The 20,454-nt window shown below is 47.0% G+C and overlaps 1 protein-coding gene across 3 annotated transcripts in view; it reads left to right on the top strand.

Moving 5' to 3' along the window:
* Nucleotides 1-17,508: 17,508 nt before the first annotated feature.
* Nucleotides 17,509-20,454, top strand: part of GSN (gelsolin) — a 56,833-nt gene continuing 53,887 nt past the window's right edge. For all 3 annotated transcript variants that reach the window (XM_067743461.1, XM_067743460.1, XM_067743459.1), the window contains exon 1: nucleotides 17,509-17,641. The gene's annotated coding sequence lies outside the window, so the exon portion shown is untranslated. The remainder of the gene's footprint in view (nucleotides 17,642-20,454) is intronic.

Genomic DNA, 20,454 nt, shown 5'->3' with positions numbered 1-20,454 from the left:
GCAGCATAATTTAGGCTACTCTGACTGATACACCAGGCTAAGAAATTTGGAATTTGCCCTAGAGGTGGAGTATAGCCATTGAAAGTGCGTAATGTTGTCAGATTTGCCAGACACTGCTCTCCAGATTATCCCTGGTCATGCGTAACAGTGGTGTCATTAAGCACTGTCCCATCTCAGGAGGATTTGAGCTTGTTCAGTTCAAATCCCACTTTTCTCATTCCCCTTCCCGCACTGAGTACAGATGCCCAGAGCTTTCTTGTCACCATTCCACTGGGTCCAGGTGCCCATTCCCTTGCTTTGGGCTCATGGGTTTTGTCCTGGGGCATGATGTCACCTGGAGGAATGGGGCAGGTTCGTGTTGAAGTTGTGTGGCATGGCTGGGCAGGCATCCAGTGAGTTAGAGATGCTAATGCATCTAACAGCTCCAATGCTGTTAGAGGGACCTGTTCACCAGCTGCCCACAGAGGAGCAATGTGTGTGGATGAGTTTGGGGCAGGCAACAGGAGGTTCTCTGGTCATGGCTGCGTGACCTGTGACAATGACTCAGCTCTTGCCTTGCTCCTTGTTGCTCAAACAATGTCCCTTGAAGCCTTGTTTGCTAATTCAATTCACCTGGCTCAACTGTGCTTTGGGTCGTGTTCCTTTTTGATAAACTGCCCCAGATCAGCTCCCAGGCCAGGAGTGTCCTTGTGTCAACCCCTGCCTGTCACTTTCCTCTCCTCCTCACATCCTCTGACCTCCTTCTACTTTAGAGAAAATCTTTCTTTCCCCTTTTGGTCACCTCCAAAGGGTCACGCCCCTTCCTCTCTTCTCCTTCCTCTGCTCTTCTCCAGTTCGTTAACAGAGGACTTGATGATCTATTAAATCGAGGGTCTGGGTCATCAGCAATTAATACAAACAAACCAAAAAAGAGAAAGAAAAAGAGTTCCCTTTTTTTAAGGGTAGGGACAACTCACCTTTCAAACTGCACAATAAATAAGGGAGAATAATTGTGGTAAGTAGGCGAAAAAAGGGAGGCAACTGCAGACTGTTTTGGTATTGAAAAGGTTTGAGCCCTCACATCCTGCCACATTCATAATGGCAAGATCTGGCTCCCCCTAAAACAATAGTCACTTGTTCTAAAGGCCTCCAGCCTTACACCATTATGGAGAGCCATCTCAGCCCTGGAGGTCTGTTCCTATTTCTTATTCTTATTTAGTTCCTTCTCTTTATTCTTTTCTTTCGCCAGGTCTCAGTGCCCCAAACTCCTGGCTCTTGGGTCCACCTCAGAGGAGATAAAGAATTACTTAAAATCAGAACTGCCTCTCACCCAGAGAGGTCACCCGTTACTTTCTGATGGTTTTAGCTGGGCTTTGGCTCTGCACACCCAAAAGACCCTTAGAAGGTTTTCTCCCCAACAAGAGAGCAATTTTCTCCAGAATATGAATTCTTCTGTCATCTCTTTAGCAACAAGTACATACTGCAGTATTTTTGTGTCTCTGCAACATGTGTTTTCTGTCTATTATTGTTATTATTTTGAATAGAGGATACATTCAGATGATTTAAAATTCAAAGGCAACAAAGGGTATACACAGAAAAATCCCCTTTCTGCCCGTGTCTAGCTACCCCAAGATTCTCTCCAGAGGTGAACAATGTTACTAGTTTCTTATGTATCCTTCCAAAGTACTTTATACAAGTACAAACACATGTATCTATTCTTTCTCTCTCTCTCTCTCTTTTTTTTCAGTCTTCTCACATATGCTGGCATTGTATACATGCTGCTTTGCACCTTGCTTTTTTCACTGACAAATATGCATATAGTTTGGGAATGCCCCCATTTTACTACATAGAGCGTCACCAATCTATGGTATTCTAGTGTATGCACGTTGCGTGACTTATTTAAATCATCCCCTATTGATGGACATTTAAGTGATTTCCAGTTTTTTGCTACTATAAGCATTGCTGCCCTAATCACCTTGTAGATGTGCCCTTTTGCACATTTTTGAGTACGTCTGTAGAAAAGAATTCCTGGAGGTGGAATTCTTGGATCAAATGGTAAGTATTCCAATTGTCCATCTTTGGGCTTTTACCAATTTACATTCTCACTAACCATTAAGAGATTCTGTTTTCCCACAGAGTGCTTTACATGTATTTCTAGAAAAATCCTTCTGGGGCCATGTGGAAATCGGACTGGAAGGAGAAGACCTAACAGTACCCATGAGAGAGATGGTGTGTTCTAGGTAAAGTGGGGCAGGGAAGATTTGCTCTTTGGAGGTCAGAGAAGGCTTTCTGAAAATAGGCTCTTGAAGAATCAGGTGCTCGCCAGACAGAGAAAAAGCCTGTGTGGCCATGCTGGCTCTTCCTGGTAGTTTAATCTGAAGAGATAATTTTGGGGAGATAAAAACATTGTATGCCTGAGGATGTACCTTGCAGAATCACCTATAAGAATAAGGAATAAGAAATCATTTTGTAGGGGTTAAATGATGATACATGAACGTTATAGAAAAGCAAAGTATAATAATAATAGCAATAGTAAGAGCAGCTTTTTTTTTTTTTTTTTTTGCTCCGGACACGCAGGCTCAGCGGCCATGGCTCACGGGCCCAGCCGCTCTGCGGCATGTGGGATCTTCCCGGACCGGGGCACGAACCCGTGTCCCCTGCATCAGCAGGCGGACTCTCAACCACTGTGCCACCAGGGAAGCCCAAGAGCAGCTTTTTTAAATATTTGCTAAGAAATTTATTATTTTCTGATATAAAGCTTAGCAATTAAATGATAAAATTGTATCTGAAAAATATACACATGCATATAAACTTTAAGTTTAGGACCATATCTTGGTAAAACTAGCATAAAATATGAAAATAAGACAAAGAAAAAGAGAATTATCTTGGGCTAGGCAATTCAAGATATTTGATTTTTCATTAATAGCAGCTATTGTTTATTAAGGGCTACTCTGTGTCAGGCACTGGATTACATGTTACACATGCATTTCTCAAAACCCATTGAATCTTTATTCCATCTCTCTGCATAAGGCACAACTATTTCCAATTTAACAGGTAAGAAAACCGAGGATCAAAGATGACAAGTAACTTGCCAAAGGTAACATAACAAGGAAGTGGCAAAACCAGGATTCCACAAAGTTGTGTGACCACAAAGCCTGCCCTCTCACCCACTAGAATAGCCTCCTCCCTGTTAGCTTGCTCAACTCTCCAGAGCTCTGGTGAAGGTGTCAGCGGAGATGAAGCGATTACAGGTATAAAGAATATATTGCAGGGCTTCCCTGGTGGTGCAGTGGTTGGGGGTCCGCCTGCCGGTGCAGGGGACGCGGGTTCGTGCCCCGGTCCGGGAAGATCCCGCATGCCGCGGAGCGGCTAGGCCCGTGAGCCATGGCCGCTGGGCCTGCGCGTCCAGAGCCTGTGCTCCGCAGTGGGAGAGGCCACAGTGGTGAAAGGCCCGTGTACTGCAAAAAATAAATAAATAAATAAAATAATAATATAGCGAGGGAAAAAAAGCTATGTGCATAATTGTTTAAATGAGAAGATCACAACTATGTAAAAATAGAAATACCTGTGGGTTTGCTGATTACCCATCCAGAATAGTCTAGGGCAGTCCTGGGTTTAAGTTCCTGATTGTTGGCAGTCCTGTATCGGGTGCTATGCTCTGACTTTAGGGAAGCTGGGGAAAGTTGGCTATTGTAGTTAAAACTAAAGACTATATTGAATACATTTAAGTATTTTTGATACCACTGAGCATTTAAATATGTAAGTATTATGGAACAAACAGAGCTCCTAAAACCTTTGTAATTTCCTAAGTGGTAAGGCTGCCAGGAGCATCTTTTGTACTGATGTTTGGTTTACTGATCCTGTTTCCTGACACAGAGCTCCTAAATCCCTTGGAATGTCCTGGGTGATAGGAATGTCTGTTCTAATGAGGAGAATTTTGATGGGTAGGAATGACTATTATTCTAATGAGGAGACTCTTGGTGAGCTGGTGGATGGCTTCAGCATGGGGGTTGGTCATCAGAAAAAACTAAGCTGTGGTTAGAAGTCTGGAACTTTCAGCCCCACTTCCTCCATCCTCTGAGAAGGGGAGAAGAGCTGGAGATTGAGTTAATACTTGATCATGCCTGTATGATGAAGCCTCCATAAAAATTCCTGAACTACGGGGTTCAGAGAACTTGCAGGTCGCTGAACACATACAGCTGCTGGGAGAGTTGTGACTCCAGAGAGGGCATGGAGCCCAGCTCAGCACCTTTCCTCCACATCTTGCCCTGTGTATCTCTTCCATCTGGCTGTTCCTGACTTGTATCCCTTATTGTAAACTGGTCACCTAGTAAGTAAATTGTCTTCCTGAGTTCTGTGAGCCATTCTAGCAAATTACCAAACCTGAGGAGAGGGTCATGAGAATCCCTGACTTACAGCTGGTTGGTCAGAGGTACTGGAGGCTTGGGCTTGCCTTTGGCATCTGAAGTGGAGGTGGAGGACATTCTTGTGGGACTGAGCCCTTAACCTGTGGGGTCTGATGCTAACTCCAAGTAGATAATGTCAGAATTGAATCGGATTGTAGGACACCCAGCTGGTGTCACAGAATTGGTCAGTGTGGGGAAAACACCTACACATTTGGTGCCAAAGTGAAGTTCTGCGTGATTGTAGAGAACAGTAGTTTCCCCTTTACACACACACACACGCACACACACACATTTCAGGGTTGTTACAGTGACTCAAACTTCTTTAAAATATGAAACTTGGAAAGGGGTGATATTTGATACAAACCTAGAAGGTTAAGGAAGCAGACGTTTTGAGAGGGTATCTTAGCCTTACTAATTAATGTAAATTGATAGCAATGTCTTGCCTATTCATTACTCCAGTCATTGGATTTCTGTGGTGACTGTTTTTTAAAGGTTAGACTTGACCAACTCCATTATAATTTTTTTTCCAGTGGTACAAGCAGACAGAATCAAGAGAGGAGGCTTATGTTTATTTCAAATAGTGAAAGTAACAGCTATCAATAGGTTGTATCAGAAAGGTTATTGGAATTCCTTTATTTGATCGTTTGTTCATCCTGTCTTCATGTTAGTTCTGCTCTTTATTCATTAAAAAAAATTTTTTTTAAATTTATTTTCGGCTGTGCCATGTGGCATGCGGGATCTTAGTTCCCCAACCAGGGATCGAACCTGGAACCCGTGCCCCCTGTGGTGGAAGCGTAGAGTCTTAAACACTGGACCGCCAGAGAAGTCCCTATTCATTTAATTCATTCATTCATTTATTCATTCCACATTTACTAGTCTCCCATTATATGCCAAGTTCTGTGCTGGGCACTGGGAGCATAATAGTGAATGAGACTTTGTCCCTGCCCATGAGGGGTTCACTGGTAGTGCTAGAAACATAAACAGATGATTATTAACACAGTGTGATCAGTGCCATTTCAATTCAATTTAATAAGTGTATTCTGAGGGTCTGCTCTGTCCAGGATGCTGTGCCAGCCACTTTCATAGGTGGTAGAGGATGAGATATCTGGCCTTGTCCTTAGGGAGCTCATAGTCTAGTGAGGGAGACAGCATACAGACCAGTAACTGAATCATTACAAATGACCATCATTTGTAAGGGAATTAAGCAGGGTTCTGGAATGAAGAATAACAGGACAGGGGAACCTATTTTGGCAGAATGGTCCAGGAAGTGCTATGACAGAGGCATCGCAGGGGACCATTGGAGCACGGAGGGGCAGCTGGTATGACATACCATGTAGGAGTCAGAGAAGGCTTTGCTAAGGAGGTTCCCCCCAAAGCTAAATCTGAAAAGGTAGGAAAGATTTAAACAGGAGGAAAATGTCAAGATGGGCAATCCGAAGAGAGAGAGAACTGGGGTACAAAGCTCTGGAGGTGTTGAGGTGACAGAAAGCAGGATCTGCCGGAAGATCAGCAGGTGATTCAGTGGCAGAGGGGTACAGGGTTCAGGCAGGAGGGGACGAGATGGAGTTGCAAAGATAAAGCAAGGCCAGGTCATGTGTGGCCACCAATACCAGGCTATACAAGCTTGGAATTGTCTGGATGGTGATAAAATGTAGAGCTTGCCAACCCATGGCCCTCAGCACCTAAGGTTCGCACAGCTTTCCATGGGTCCCCTAAAACCAGAGTGTACTGATTGCATTTTATGCCATGATTAAGTTGTATACTTTAAAAGAGTGTGACAGGTTGCCCTCTGAAGATTTATATGTTTTTCTTTTTCATCTCTAGGGAAAGATGAGCTTAGAGATCCTCTTTGGGTAATTCACCTTTAACTGCTTAAAGGTTTCTCCCTCATCCCTGAAGGGGGACATGTAGGGCACCTGGAGACAAAAAAAAAAAAAAAAAAGGGGGGAGGTCTGGAGTCCCAAAGGGCAGAAATGCACACAAATTTTGATCTGGACCTTTTGGATATATGGGTATGGTATGAGCTATAATATCAATCGGGTTCTTGGGGTTTATCGTATGAGCCCACCACACATTCACAGTAGGTATATATGTTGGTACACGAGCATATTTTACATCAGCCACTATAATTATCACTATTCCCACAGGGGTAAAAGTGTTTAGCTGACTGGCAACACTCCACGGAGGTAATATTAAACGGTCCCTGGCCGTGATGTTTCATCTTCCTTTTCACGGTCGGTGGACTAACAGGCATTGTCCTGTTAGCTAATTCATCATTAGTATTGTCCTTCACGATACCTACTATGTAGTCACACACTTTCACTATGTGCTCTCAATTGGAGCTGTTTTCACTATCGTAGGAGGATTTGTGCACTGATTCCCACTCTTCTCAGGATATACACTCAACTCAACATGAGCAAAAGTTCACTTTGTAAGCATATTTGTGGGTGTCAACATAACCTTCTTCCCACAGCATGTTTTAGGCTTATCTGGCATGCCTCGACGATACTCCACTACCCGGATGCCTATACAACATGAAACACTAGTTCATCAACAGGCTCATTCATCTCGTTAACAGCAGTCATGCTGATAATCTTCATTATCTGAGGAGCAGTTGCATCCAAACGAGAAGTACTAACAGGGGAACTCACTACTACAAATTTAGAGTGATTAAATGGATGTCCTCCACCATACCACACATTAGAAGAGCCAATCCACGTCAATCTAAAGTAGTCAAGAAAGGAAGGGGTCGAACCCTTTTTTATCAGTTTCAGGCCAACACCATAGCCGCTATGTCTTTCTCCATGAATGAGATATTAGTAAAATTTTATAGAACTTTGTTGAAGTTAAGTCACAGGTGGAAATCTTGTATATCTCTATGGCATATCCCTTCCAACTAGGTTTTCAAGATGCAACATCGCCCATCATAGAAGAGCTACTACACTTTCACGACCACACACTAATAATTGTTTTCTTTTTTTTTTTTTTTTTTGCGGTACTTGGGTCTCTCACTGCCGTGGCCTCTCCCGTTGCGGAGCACAGGCTCCGGACGCGCAGGCTCAGCGGCCGTGGCTCACGGGCCCAGCCGCTCCGCGGCATGTGGGATCTTCCCAGACCGGGGCACGAACCCGCGTCCCCTGCATTGGCAGGCGGACTCTCAACCACTGCGCCACCAGGGAAGCCCTAATAATTGTTTTCTTAATTAGCTCCCTGGTTCTTTATATTATTTCACTAATAATAACTAAGCTAACACATACTAGCACTATAGATGCACAGGAAGTAGGAACTATCTGGACTATCTTGCCGGCCATTATCTTGATCTTAATCGCCCTGCCGGCACTACAAAGCCTTTACATAATAGACGAAATTAACAATCCATCTGTTACTGTAAAAACTATAGGTCACCAATGATACTGAAGCTATGAATATACTGACTACGAAGACCTAAATTTTGATTCCTATATAATCCCAACATCAGACCTAAAACCAGGAGAACTACGACTGCTAGAAGTAGATAACTGAGTAGTTTTGCCTATAGAGATAACAATCCGAATACTACTCTCCTCCAAAGACGTATGGCACTCATGAGCCGTACCTTCCTTAGGTCTAAAAACAGATGTAATCCAAGGACGCCTAAACCGAACAACCCTAATGTCAGCATGACCAGGCTTATATTACGGACAGTGTTCAGAGATCTGTGGGTCAAACCATAGCTTCATGCCAATTGTCTTTGAGTTAGTGCCTCTAAAATACTTTGAAAAATGATCCGCATCTATGCTATAAGCTCATTAAGAAGCTAGGTTAGCGTTAACCTTTTAAGTTAAAGACTGAGAGCTAAGATTCTCCTTAATGACATACCACAACTAGATATATCAATGTGATTTATTACCATTTCATCTATATTTCTAACACTATTTATTATATTTCAACTAAAAATCTCAAAACTTATCTACTACCTCAACCCAAAGTCAACACTCACTAAAGTGCAAAAACAACCTACCCCTTGAGAGACAGTACGAACGAAAATTTATTTGCCCCTTTCGTGACCCCAACAATAATAAGCCTCCCCATAGTCATTCTAATTATTATATTCCCAAGTATTTTATTTCCAACATCAAAACAACTAATTAACAATCGCATAATTTCCCTTCAACAATGGCTAATCCAACTCACATCAAAATAAATAATAAGGGCTTCCCTGGTGGCGCAGTGGTTAAGAATCCGCCTGCCAATGCAGGGGACACAGGTTAAAGCCCTGGTCCAGGAAGATCCCACATGCCTCGGAGCAACTAAGTTCGTGCGCCACAACTACTGAGACTGCGCTCTAGAGCCCGCGAGCCACAACTACTGAGCCCGCATGCCACAACTACTGAAGCCCGCATGCCTAGAGCCTGTGCTCTGCACGCAACAAGAGAAGCCACTGCAATGAGAAGCCCGTGCAACGCAACGAAGAGTAGCCCCCGCTCACCGCAACTAGAGAAAGCCCCACGCGCAGCAACGAAGACCCAATGCAGCCAAAATAAATAAATAAATAAATAATAATAAACATCCATAATCATAAAGGACAGACTTGATCACTGATACCAATGTCACTTATCCTATTTATTGGGTCAACCAACCTTCTCGGACTACTGCCCCGCCCATTTACACCCACCACGCAGCTCTCAATGAATGTGGGGGTAGCCATCCCACTATGAGCCGGTGCCGTGGTTCTAGGTCTCCGCAACAAAACAAAAGCATCACTTCCTACCACAAGGCATGCCCACCCCCCTCAACCCCATGCTAGTAGTTATCGAAACTATCAGCCTATTCATCCAACCAGTAGCACTAGCTGTGCGACTAACGGCCAATATTACAGCAGGTCATTTATTAATACACCTAATCGGAGAAACAACCTTAGCGCTAATAAGTATCAGCACGTTCACTGCTCTCATTACATTCATTCTTCTCACCCTACTCGCTGTCCTCGAATTCACTGTTGCTATAATTCAAGCCTATGTATCTACCCTCTTGGTAAGCTTATATCTGCACAACAACACATAGTGACCCACCAAATCCACACGTACCACAAAACATAGTAAACCCTAGTCCTTGGCCCCTTACGGGAGCCCTTTCAGCCCTTCTCATAACATCAGGCCTAATCATATGATTTCACTTCAATTCAATAATTCTACTAATACTAGGCCTACTAACTAATACTCTAACAATATATCAGTGATGACGAGATGTTATTCGAGAAAGCACTTTCCAAGGCCACCACACACCAACTGTCCAAAAGGGACCTCAGTACGGAATAATCTTTCTTTTTGTTTTTTTTTTTGCAGTACGTGGGCCTCTCACTGTTGTGGCCTCTCCCGTTGCGGAGCACAGACTCCGGATGCACAGGCTCAGCGGCCATGGCTCACGGGCCCAGCTGCTCCGCGGCATGTGGGATCTTCCCGGACCGGGGCACGAACCCGTGTCCCCTGCATCGGCAGGCGGACTCTCAACCACTGCGCCACCAGGGAAGCCCCGGAATAATCTTACTTATCGTCTTAGAAGTCCTCTTTTTTTACCAGCTTCTTTTGAGCCTTCTATCACTCAAGCCTCACCCCTACACCTGAATTAGGCAGGTGCTGGCCACCAACAGGCGTTCACCCTCGAAACCCCTTAGAGGTACTGCTTCTCAACACTTCTGTGCTATTGGCCTCTGGCGTGTCCATTACTTGGGCCCATCACAGCATTATGGAAGGAAATCGCAAACACATACTTCAAGCCCTCTTTATTACAATTACTCTTGGTATCTATTTTACAATCCCACAAGCATCAGAGTATTACGGTCTCAGATGGGGTCTACAGATCGACTTTCTTCATAGCCACAGGATTCCACAGACTACATGCAATTATTGTGTCTACCTTCCTTGTTGTTTGTTTCCTGCGCCAATTAAAATTCCACTTCACATCCAACCACCACTTCGGCTTTGAAGCTGCTGCTTGATACTGACCTTTTGTAGATGTTGTATGACTCTTCCTTTACATATCTATCCATTGATGAGGCTCATAGTTCTGTTAGTATTAATTAGTGCAACTGACTTCCAATCAGTTAGTTTCGGTACACTCCGAAAAAGAATAATAAACTTAATACTGACCCTATTAACAAATACAACACTGGCCTCATTACTTGTACTCATCGCCTTCTGACTCCCTCAACTAAACACTTATGCAGAAAAAACAAGCCCTTAGGAACGTGGATTTGACCCTATAGGATCCACCCGCTTACGTTTTTCCATAAAATTTTTCCTAGTAGCAATCACGTTCCTCCTTTTCGACCTGGAAATTGCTCTCCTACTGACCCTCCCCTGAGCAACCCAAACAAACAACCTAAAAACAATACTCACCATGGCTCTACTTTTAATCTCAGTATTGGCAATTAGCCTGGCCTATGAGTGAACGCAAAAGGGACTGGAGTGAGCTGAATATGGTATTTAGTTTAAAACAAAACAAGTGATTTCGACTCATTATGATTAGGCTCATCACTACCAAGTGTCTTTAGTACATATAAATATTATCATAGCTTTCACTATATCCCTCATAGGGTTACTAATATATCGAGCCCGCCTAATATTCTCACTACTGGAAGGCTGGGACCTTGGAGAATGGCTGGGTGAGAAACTGAGCATGGGGTCTAGGCTAAGCAGTATGGGAGCTGGCCAGCTCCTGGAGACCCCTGGCACCTGCTCAGGGACCTGGATCTGCAGGGTCCCCTGTCTGAGGTCAGGGTCGGTACAGCACCACTGTGTGCCAGGGAGAAAGCAAAACTCCAGATTCCCTGCTTGGTGTGGACATGGGCAGACCCTCTCCCTGCTGGGGCTGCTTCAGCCTCGGAGTTTCTTGTTGAAACCTAAAAACAGGTTTCTCAAGTTGGTGGTTTTGATTTGAGAAGAAAAAAACTGAAGTGATTGCATTTGCCCTGCGAGTTTCTGAAGACATTCTTACAAATCACAGCTGTAAAAGAAGACAACCTAGAGTGACTTGACCTGAAGTCTAACATTTTGAAGGACAGTTTACTAGATCTTAAGAGACAGAGGCCCTCTGGCTCTCCTTGGGGCCAGTGCAGCAGAAGCAGGGGCTGGAAAAGCTCCTGGGTTTATGAGCCACGTATAACCTTTCTCAGAGGCGGTTACTTCTATTGTCCCAATTTGCCGATGAGACAACGGAGGATCAGAGGAGTGAGTGACTTGCCCAGGACCATCCTGCAAGAAAGAGGCAGGGCAGGGAGTGAACGCGGGTGTTCTCATTCCCCGGGCAAGGCTATTTGGACTCCAGCGAAGCACTGCTACTGCTGAAACAGCAGTGAGAAAGGAGAAAGCGGAGAAGGAGGAAGAGGGAAAAAAGAAAGAGGGAAGCACAAAAGAATAGGGGGAAGGGAAAGGAGGAGGAGAAAGTGGAGGAGCAGGAAAGCAGAGGAACGAGATCAACCCAATCAGGTGTTATGGACGACTTTTTGTTTGTTTTTTCCGTTCCTCAAATCGCAAAGAAGGTAATGCATTGCTGGTCTGATTGTGTTTCTACCACAACTTGCAGCCCAAGATGCAGCACAACCTCTGAAAAGCCCATTGTTCCTTGGAGCGATAACTATAACTCTCTGGAAATGGTGCGGCCCAGTGCACACAGCTCTGCCTGCCCCCACCCCACTGGTGACCTGCTGGGGCAGCTGAATGCCTTCTGGTCCGCTGAGCCCAGAAGAGTGGGGCTGGGCTTTCAGAAACAGCTGCGCTGATTCATCTAGAACAAAAGCCAGCTCTTCCTGCTAAATCCTTGGCAGGCAAGGGTTGCGAGGCCAGCAGGCCCCTGTGCCCCTCCGCAGAAACTTCTTCTTGATCCGGCTACAACAGCGTGGGTCTGCTGCATGAGAGTCAGCTTCCCGCTGCCCCATCCCTTCAGCCTGGCCTGCTCTTAGCCCCTCCTGGGGGACAGTGGCTTTGGAGTGAAATCCGGCTTCTCGTCCCAGTCCTGCCATTTCCCAGCTGTGCAATGTAAACGAGGAACTTCACTTCTCTGAGCCTCAGTTTCTCCATCTGTGAACTGGGAGGGAGAGTAGTTTCGATCTGAGGAACTGCTGTCAGATTTGAAGGAGATAATGCCCGGAGCAGGCACCTATGACTAATTGTCCTCTTGCTGTCTTGTCATCTTGCTGTCTGGCCTCATCTTTCATAACTCAGTCCGGTACCTTGCATTCCAGACACGATGGCACAAGCTCACCCTTCTTCAACTCCTCCGTGTCTTTACCTGTAGGCTTCCCGTAAATGATACCAGCTTCTGTTTACAGAGGCCCTGCTATGCCCCAGGCCTTGCGGCAAGCAGTTGACATAGATAATTTCACTTCATTTTCCCACAACTTTTTGAGGTGGACACAGATATCAGATGAAGAAACTGAAGCACAGAGAGGCATCTTCCAAGGCCCAGCTCGTCTCCTTCTTTGCAGTCTTCTTGGAGTCTGCTCCCCAGCTTCTCCTCCCGTCCCCACACTGAGCTTCCTCTTTCTTAGTTCCTATAACACCCTATTGTAACTGTCTTGTTTCCTTAGCCACAGACCCTGCAAAGATTGAGTCTATGACCGATTCACTTCTATGCCCTTCACACCAGGCACAGGGCTTGTACTCAGAAAAGCGGTAAGTAAATAATAACTAAGGGAAAAACAAAAAACATGAACTTCCTATGCGGATACAGAATGAAAGGATACCAAAATAGCACTGCGTCCAAGGTTTTTGGGTGTGTGTGTGTTTAAGGGGTTTTATGAATTACTTTTTATTTGTAAAGCACAGCAGTGTACAACCTTTCTTAAAACAGGCGTACATTTCTTAAACAACTCCAGATACTTTCCACATAAAGAAATACTGAGTTTTCATCAAACATTATATGAAATGTACAGGGAAGGGCCCAACTTCAGGCCCTAACCTTGTCAAGATGAAGAGAAATAATTCCTGATCGTGAACAGAAGGTATGGAAAAGCCTTTATCTTCCCCTTGACTTTCACTTTGACTGTAGAAAGAGCCTGGACTTTGGAGACAGACCTGGGTTCAAATCCCAGGCTACCACTCACCCAGCTGTGACACCTTAATCAGGTTACTTACCTTTTCTGAGACTGTTTATTTATTTGTGAAATTGAAGATTATACCTAACTTGGAGGTAGTTGCAAGACTTAACTGCAATAATAAAGTGGCCAGTAAGCATCCCCAAAGTGGTAGCTATGATTACAATTTTAGCTTTTATTATTTAAAGTACCACTGTCCTAGGGCCAGCTATGTGTAGCTGTGGACAGCAGTGACAGGCATGGCAGAAGGAAGAAGGGTGTCTGGGCGCTTCTACAATTTCCTTGAAAATCTAACCTGGGAGGCTGGACGGAGGGGAAATCAGCACCAGGACGCTCTCCAAAGCTCAGGCCGCTCAGCATTTTATTGGCATGTGTGGGGCACAATTATAGGATCAGGCCTTCTAGGGATTCAAACGATGTGGAAATATAGAAACTATGCGTTAGGACTGAGCTGACAGTGATTGTATGGTACATGCTTCTAAGTTCTCATTAAAATAGTGTGACACACACGTTCCTGCCCGGGGCGTTCCGAAGACGCTAGGATTGGCGGCTCTTGAAATTCAAAGCGCAGCCCTCTCCTGCGTCCTTCTGAGGCATCCCAACTCACTCTGTCCGGCCAAACTTATCTCTTGTTTCCCTCACTTACTGATCGATTAATTCAGTAAAAATCTGCTAAGCACTGGCTCTGTGCCAGGCACTACTTGACACTGGGGATATATTGGAAAACCAAGCAAACACACTTCCTCCTTCTACTGCGTACCCAGTCAAACAGGCGATCTCAATGCAGAGACCTGAATGGGGGAAACCCACCTCCACTCCGGCTCGAGTCAGTTGGATAAAGGGTAGGCATCTGCCTAAGTTAGCATGTGGGCCACAGACAACGAGTCCAGCTCACTGCTGGTAAAAGGCATTTTGTGGAAAGCAGAGATGCTTTTCTCATGTGAGCCAGAGCAATGAAGCAGATGGGCAGAGATGAACGATGGAGTGAGAGTACTTCCTGGGTTTCCTTAGTACTCAGGCCCTGCTTCTAGTCTGACTCTGAGGCCCAGCTGCATCCCTGCCCTAGGGCTCCTTGAGATAATTCCAAGGTCTCTCCTGAGAGCACTTCTTCAATTACTCCTTTGCATAACATCTCCACTTGGGCTCTGCTTCTATAAGGCATTCACTGCTCAGAAGACACCTGTCCTTATAACTTATTTTTCTGAAGCTAGCTCCAGGAGAGGTCTGCGTCCAAAGAGGCCACAGATCCAGAAGTCTTCCCTGGTCAGCCCAGCCTTTTCCTCCCTGCGTTTCTTCACACCCATCTAGTCATTTAATGAGAGTCTCATTGGCTTTCTCTGTGGAAGACAGCTGCCTCACAATGGTGGCACTGGCCTTCAGAGATGACCAGTCCTCACATGCCCAGCTAATCAATCACCACTGTTATGTCCCAAATTCTAGTTCCAAACTCTGATAGTGCAGTTTGGTTGTGGTGTCCACTCCAGATGGTGTCAACTGTGTTTGTGGTGGGGTGAGAGTTATAGTACCAACTTGGGTACCAAGTGAGGGCCACCACTGTGGATGGGGAAAGGCAGTCTCAGAAGAGGGAGCGGGTACCCCCAAATTGTCTACTGCATGGCCTGGGTGTGGCCTTTGTTTCCCCCATCCTCACTCCTGGGAAAGAGGTGGTCTTCTGGCAAAAGACGTCAAAGTTCTTCCATGAGAGGAGGTCCATATCAGCAAGAACAAGAAGACATTCACTCTGAAGGGGAGCTACAGGGCAAACAGTCCTTACTGATCCCTAGACCAATGGGGAGAGGAGTACAAAAAGGAGTCTAGAAAGAAATGAGAATAAGACACCAAGGCAGAGGAGACCTCTGTGCATCCACGCAAGGCTGACTTGACCCTGACTGAAGGGTCAGGCCGAGATATATCCTGATTAGCTGTGAGACACACATTGTCCTGTTGACATATATAGAGCAGAGCGCTAGGAATTTGCTTGGCCCTCCGATGTCTTATTGGATGTCACTCTTGTTGTCATAATCATTTTTTAAAATTATTTCTCGTGACAGTCTAGACTGATGGGCTTCTCCAGGACCAAATGGAGCTGTCAGAGTGTTCTGTGGGCAAGCCTCTCTGCTCTCTTGGCCTCAGTTTCCCCATTTCTAAAATGAGGGGTTGGATTAGATGTTCTCCAATGTTTCCTCCATGCCAATATCATATCCTCCAGTTATCTGAAGACACAGATTCAGAGGTTTCCCTCTCTTTGCCTGAGAGAAGTTGCTGGGGTTGGAAATGATAAGTTAGATAATTCGAGGTCATGTGTATACCAGGGACTGTAATCAAAGAGCCTAGAACCAAATAGTCTGTGTTTATGCCTTCCTCCCCATCTATCCCGCAGTGGGCCACAGGCAGCCTCTGGGAAAAAGCAGGGAGTGGCAGAGAGAGGGTGGGAGCCTCCTGGGGGTGAAGGTGGGAGCCTCCTGGGGGTGAGGCATCCTGCTTCAGTTCTCAGAGAAAGTGGAACTGGACAGAGTTTGCCAAGCCAGGAAGAGTGGCAGAGTATGACAGAGGACATTGAGCAAAGAAGAGGGGGCCAAGGACTCAGACATGCACAGTGTCACTTGTGTGAACTCGGGAGAGCTACTTAACCCTCTCTGTGCCTGGGTCTCCTCATCTGAAAACTGCACATGGTAACGCTTACCCTGGGGGAGCAGGGAATGGGTAAGGTGAGGATGAACGTCGGTAGCATGTGGGAAGCCCAGAGCATGGCACGAGGTGTTCAAGAAATGGTTCTTGTAATCACTAGAGTTGTAGAAAGGGATTGGGGGCAGGAGGAAGAGCCAGGCTGGGATTTCCCCAGGCCCTGTGGCTTCCCTGACTGCTACTCAGTGGAAACACTAGGAAAAACCAGGAAGTGAGTGTGTGCTCTTAGCTTCTCTGCTACTTTGACAACACAAGCTTTTCTGTCTCTATTCCCAGCACTCGGCAATTATTGACTTGGTACCTTTTACCTTCTGTTGGAGGGAGGTTTACCCAGCTGAACATGGGACTGCTGCCAGCACCTAAGCTGAGAATGGACCTCGCAGTCATCTGCTCTAGTCTCCTGCAGTGTGAATCGTCCCAACTCGGAGTCACAGAGCAGCTGCAAGAGGCCAGGATATCACATGTGCACAGGACTGTTGGGAGGCTGTCCTATGCCCTCCTCCATCGTAAATGGCTCTCTGTCACATGCATGTGAGATGCTATTGCTATAAATAAAATATTACATTTGTTTAAAAGTGACGTGGCATTCATATTTTGACAAGGTGGATTTGCTCTATCATCTAAAGTAATATCCGCCGTCACACTAATAAGAACGTCCATTTATAGAGAACCCACGGTACCAGCCATTGTGTTAAGAGTCTTTCTCTCACTGAATCTTCCCAACAGCCCCGTGAAGAGGAAACTATGATGTCCATTTTACAGATGAGGAAATTGAAACTTTGATACGTTAAGTCACTTGCCCGAAGTTACAGGACTAGTAAGTGTGGGGGGGGGGGTCCACCCCAGGCGGTCTGACTCCAAAGCCGCCGCTTAATATTTTAAAGACAAGGATGCGCTTTGGCATTTCTTATATTTCTTGTTTCTGAATGCAGTTGGGAATCATTCTGATCCTTTGTTCCCTTCAGTGGGTCTAGCTGCTGCTTATACGCCTCCCCGGTTTTGTGGGTTGCCCAGGTTTCAGTGGTTTTGCCTCTGAAGCCTGAACTCCCCCGGAGCTGAATCCGCCTCCGCACGCTGCCCATTCCAACTGAGCTCTTTGGCCCCAGCCCAGCTCAAGCTCTCCCCGGGTCTCCTCCCCTGCCCGCCAGGTTCCTTCAGATCTCCCCTCCGCCTCCGGGCCTCAGTTTCCTCCCGTGTAAAGCAGGGAGCTTGATGCTTTCCTTGGGCAAATAGCGCGGGGTCTGGGGCAAAGTCACATGCAGTGCACTCCACGAACGCCAGCCCGGAGCCAGAGTCGCCATCCTTCCCGCCGCCTATGGGAGGGGCCGTCGCTCCTCCCCTCTCCCCCCCGACCGCACGGCGGCCCCGCCCTGAGGGCGGCTCCCGCCCGCGCCCTGCCCATCCCAGCCCGGCGACCTCAGCGCCCCTGCCCTGCAGCCAGGAACCAGCTGAGCACAGCTGGACCCAGCAGCCGCCGTCGCCAGCGCCGCAGCAGCAGGTAGGGGAGGGGAGCGACCACGACCCTGGGGCATCTGGGGATCCCGGGCCTCTGGGTCTTTCTCCCTCCTCTCGCGGTCCTGTCCGAGGTTGCCCGCGCCTGGATCTCGGCCCGGCAGCCGGGGCATCGCTGGAGAAGAGCTTCCTCCCTCACCTTGCTGGTCTTCCAGGGGACCAAGGAGAGTTGGATTGGGGGCTTAGGGCAGGGGAGGAGGAGGTTCAGGCCTCCACCCACAGGCCCCGTTTGCTGCAAGCACCTGAACTAACTTTGACCCAGTTCGCGCGGTTGGGGTTAAGTGGGCCCGGGGTCACCCCTGCACTCGCTTGCCGGCGGTCTCCAGCGCGCGGGCTGGGCGGTGGCTCCGCTGGGCGGGTCTGCTCCGCGGATCCTGGATTCCATCCAGGGTTAACGCCTTTGCCTGCGCTCCCCCGACGATGAGGAGCCCTCGACCTCCTTCCTCTTTCAGGGCCCAGGACTGTTAGAAAGTGCTTCCTCCTACTCCGGAATCCGCTTGCACTTGCTACCTGTCGGTACTGTCTTTTCCCCCGCCCTGCAGAGTATGTTCTCTTCCCTGACGCACACGGAAACTTCTTTCAGAGTTGAAGACAGTGATGGGAATCTCCCTTTCCCTCTAGGCCCCCATCTCTTCTTGGGTCCAAACGCCCCAGATCGTGATTACAGCAGTGTTTCCTGGCTCAGTGCAGGCCGGCTGCTCTGGACAGTGGCCAGAAGGAAGCCTGGGTCCTTGGAGACTGTGGGGGATGCAGGGGACATTGGCTTCTTCTGCAGCCCCTCATCTGCCCAGACATCCACTCCTTATCCTGCTTTCACATCTTCCTCAGAGCAGAGAGGACATCTTTACAACACCCAGAACTCTGTAGGGCCAAGGACATTCAGGGCTGCCCTGGGGGTAACTGCTTTTTGTGGAAGGCAGGGCCTCTGGAGGCTTTTAGGCTTAATCCTGCAGGTCCTGTTCTCCCAGGACCATGTTTCTGACCAGGGCACTGTGAACTCTTGCCGCACTTTACTTTACAGTGACCATAGCTTGTTGGAGTCTCCCCGCAGCCCTGTTCGTTCCACAGTTGAGAAAACTGAAGGGCCCTGAGAGTTTGTGACTAGCTGATAGTCACGCAATGAGGAAGGGGCAGGGACTAGCTGATAGTCACACAATGAGGAAGGGGCAGCGCTGGGACCCAGTTGCAGGCCTCACTTAGCTGACTCCTAGCTGGTGGGACTGTAGACTCTTTCTTGAGTCTCGAGTTCCCTTCACGAAGAAACTGAGCACTGCAGCAACACCCCTGCACCAACACACACCCACATGTTGGGGTGCTGGCTGGTGTTTCCTGGGGATGTTAATTAAGGGGTAGAGGCCTTGGAACAAAGGAGGTGGGCTGGGAGTGGGGACAGTTGGCATCCACCTCCCTTGAAACTCCATTTTCCTCTTTGGGGCCTCACTATTTATAAATGCCAGGGAAATTGTAAACAGCCGGGGGAGCTTGCATTGGCACCCGGGTGAGTTTCACAGCAGCAAATGTTTCCGTGTGAATCAGGGAAAGGAACTTTCCTCCAGAATTTTCCATAGTCTTTTTTATTGTGGACTGACATGAATCTGGAAAAGCAAGCGGCTCCCAGGAGGAGGCTGTAGGGGTTGCCTCTCATGGCATTTCCTTCCTTCCCTCCTTCCTGGATTTAGCGCTCTTCTGGGTCCATGTTCTGTGTCTTACCCTGTGAGGGGCCCCAGAGCCTTGAGGAGGACAAAGCTATTTGTCCTCAAGATGCTTCTCATCTGTAGTGGTTGGAACAAACATGCAATACTGAGAGCTACTTCAGCCTAAAGGGGTGATTAAGTCTGTCTGGCCGACCCAGGCCTTGGAGATGAGTAATAGTTTTCTAGGGCATAAAGCGATTGGGGAAAAGGCATTCTAAGAAGCTGGAACAGCTCATGCAAAGGCACTGAGGTTTTCTGAACAATCAACATGGCTAGAATGGCAGATGAATGAAAGGTGGAGTGGTGGGAGTTGAGACCGTAAATCAAAATGGAACTAGATTGTAAACTAAGGGCTTGGAATTACTTTATCCTGAAGGCAGTGATCAAAACTCTCATTAATCTTGTGACTGATGTAGCAGATGCACTGGAAGGGGCTAACTGGAGGCAGGGAGATCCCGAGGAGGCTGTTGGGTGGTCAAGAGAGTGCAGGTCTGAACCGGAGCAGAGACCACGGAATGGACTAGAGTGGCAGATTCTGGAAGCCCAGCTGAAGAACCTGTCAGAACCTGCAGTAAATTTCATCTCAAAGCAGACAATAGGCTTGTAGCTATCGGATAAGGTTGCTGTTATTCTGAGTTGTTCAGTGTTGGGTTTTACTTTTAAAGCAAAAAGATATTGTTAAAGATTCAAACGTAAAGAAGGGTGTAGAGTGGGCTTCATCCCTCTAACCCGCTTCTTTCCCAAGAGGTGGCCCCTGTTGACAGCCTTGTGTGCACTTCTGCCAAGCTGGCACAAGCAAGGGCTGTAGACTGGATGCCTTCACACTTCTTAGCCATCCAGTGCCAGAGGGTCACTTCTCCCCACTCCATGTGGGCCGTTTGGGTCTCTCATGAGAAGTTGCCAGGTCATGGAGATGATTTCTGTATGGTCTGTCATCCTTTGCTGAGGCATTTCTTCAAGAAAACTTTACAGCCTGTATCTAGTCTCTGAGCATGTATATTTGGTTATTAGAGATTGTAGGGCTAAGAGAAGTTAGACACACTGACCTGGGAGTGGAGCTGTAGTCTGAGTTCTTCTGAGTGACCTTGGACAAGTCCCAGTTTGT

This window comes from Pseudorca crassidens, chromosome 7 (assembly GCF_039906515.1).
Source record: "Pseudorca crassidens isolate mPseCra1 chromosome 7, mPseCra1.hap1, whole genome shotgun sequence".
In the NCBI taxonomy this organism is placed as follows: domain Eukaryota; kingdom Metazoa; phylum Chordata; class Mammalia; order Artiodactyla; family Delphinidae; genus Pseudorca; species Pseudorca crassidens.
Note: the sequence above shows the minus strand (reverse complement) of the source record. Positions and strands in the feature narration are given on the sequence as shown.